The following is a 2,661-nucleotide window of genomic DNA, read 5'->3' as shown; positions in this document are numbered from 1 at the left end:
TCCATATGACAGAGAACCCGGGCCGACATGGCTAGTCGTGAACCCAAAGCGGCACAGACCTATGGAGACAGGCATACATGAATCACATCGAGCATGTCGGTCATCAGCGAGTGAATCCGGGCTGTAGCACTGGGCTAACAGGACTCCGGGGAACCCGGGCTGTAGCAGGCTAGGCAGGACTCCGGAAGTCACCGCGTGACATTTCCCCGAAGGGACAGACATAGGAACAAAGTGAAACACATGCCGGCCAGTCAAGTGTCCTGAGCAGTAGTACTGGGCTAGCAGGACTCCGGTGAACCGGGCTGTAGCGGACTACTATGGCTCGAGGAGAACCAGACTACATTTCCCCATAAGAAAGGCTGCCAAGGATAAACAACTAGATTGTCGGATCCCACACATACCAAGCATTTCAATCATACACACAATATGCTCAATATGTGTAAATACAACATGGCATCACAACAAAACTCTACAACTCAAGTACTTTATTTAAAGGCTCCATGGAGCCATACATAACATGTTCATACAGGTAGGGGTCACATGACCCGACACTCAAGTCATACAAGCATACAAGCACATGCGGAAGCAAATAGTCTGAGTACAGACACTAGAAAGAAAGAAGGCTTCTCGAAGCCTGTCTATCTACATAGGGCCCTCCATGGCCAGGATCACCACCTGGGTGGCAAGTCACTCATCGACGTCGAGATCTACATAAAACCCATCGGAGGGGGCGGTGTTGTCGTCTGAAAATGGTAATTAAGCAAACATGAGTACAAAGGTACTCAGCAAGTCTTGCATCAGAACCTACTATGCATGCTCATTCTCAAGAAGGTGGTGGAGTTATTGCAGCAAGCCAGCTTTGACTCTTGGCTAAGCTATCCTACGAGACACCACTAGTAAAATAGTTTTCGCACACGAGTCCACTAATCACCAACACAATACTCCATCGGGGATCCTCCCTCGTCATCCTACGAGAGAGCCATCCTCGGTACTCACACTTATCTTGAGTTTTTTAGTAGTAACCATTAACTTGTCTATGAACTGTATAGGCAACCAAGTAGTCCTTTACCGCGGATGCGGCTATTCGAATAGATGATGTTAACTCTGCAGGGGTGTACTTCTTCATACACGCTCTCACCACTTACCGCCATTTACACGACATGTACTCGGCAACCTTCAAGCGGAAGCCCAACGAGGGTGTCGGCCACGGCCTACCTAAACACTCAAGTCTCTAGTCCAGGTTTATCGCCTATCCAGGTTCCATCCGCAGGGAGTTCGGCCGAGGTTTCCACATACGGCCCCGAACGATGTGAACAGGGTCCCGAGACGCCAAACGGGCGCCCGGCATGCCCGGCCACAGTGTATCTACCGCAACATAGCCCACCCCTAGGGTCAGCGCTACGCACGGCCGCCAACACATAACCTACAAACACCAGAAACTATTTGCAGCTCCTGGACAGAGTACTAGGGTGATTAAGAAGCCGAGAGGGTCAATTAAGGATCCCAATGCATGGTAGTAGCTGATTCTTAAATTCACACATACAGATCTCAGTTCTTAGGGACGGCCTCAATGAAACAACCCACCATGTACTCCTACATGGCCTATCATCGATACCTTCACCAAATTATGTTCAACACATCCCTCACCATTACTGACATAATCATTTCACTCTAGCCCATCACCAAGATGAACCAGACCTGACACAACTCTAAGCATAGCAGGCATAGCAAGGTAGGAAACACATACATGGCTCAATCAACTCCTACACATGCTAGTGGGTTTCATCTAGTTACTGTGGCAATGACAGGTCATGCAGAGGATAAGGGTTCAACTACCGCAGCACACAGCAGTTTGAAACGTTGTTGTCTTAATGCAGTAAAGGAGAGCAGAGGCGAGAACATGGGATTGTATCAATATGATCAAATGGGCTGCTTGCCTGATGGAGTGGTAGTAGGGTATTGCCCTTCAGTTGGATACTCGGAGATATCCTCGGAGGCAGAACCTACCACGAAGGACACACAGAACATAATCAACACATGACAATATGCAATAATATGATGCATGCTATGACATGGCAAAATGATGTGTCCTGCCTAATGCAATGTGAAACAAGTTGAAATGGGTCCATTTGAACCAAAGATTCAAATGGAAGTTCAAGTTCCTATGCATAATGAGTGTGTTAGCTTGTTTCACCTAAACAGCAAGGTTAAAGTGGTTTGTCATGCATGAAACCATTACAGATGGATAGATTGAATTTTTATGATCATTTTTCATATATAATTTGTTTGATTTGGAGCTATGGTTGATTTTCTATGATTTTTGAAGTTTTGGCTATTTTCTGGAATTTCCTATATGAGATTAAATCCAGAAAATGAATAATTGCGTCAGCACTGCGTCATGATGGCGTCAGCAGTCAACAGTGCCTGGTCCTGGTCAAACCTGACCAGTGGGGCCCATTGGTCAGTGACTCTATGCACTAACTAAGCTAGTTAGTCCTAATTAATTGGGCAGGGCCCACTAGTCAGTGACTACTAACTAAACTAACCTAGTTAATTAGCACTAACCAGACTAATTAGTCAAGCGGGGCCCGCATGTTAGTGAGAGAGAGGGGGAGGTCAACCCGTGTCAGCGGGGTCAACCTCGCCGAATAACGGTCAAAG

Source organism: Triticum dicoccoides, chromosome 4A (assembly GCF_002162155.2).
Source record: "Triticum dicoccoides isolate Atlit2015 ecotype Zavitan chromosome 4A, WEW_v2.0, whole genome shotgun sequence".
Taxonomy (NCBI): domain Eukaryota; kingdom Viridiplantae; phylum Streptophyta; class Magnoliopsida; order Poales; family Poaceae; genus Triticum; species Triticum dicoccoides.
The sequence above is the reverse complement of the archived record's forward strand: the minus strand, read 5'-3'. Positions refer to the sequence as shown.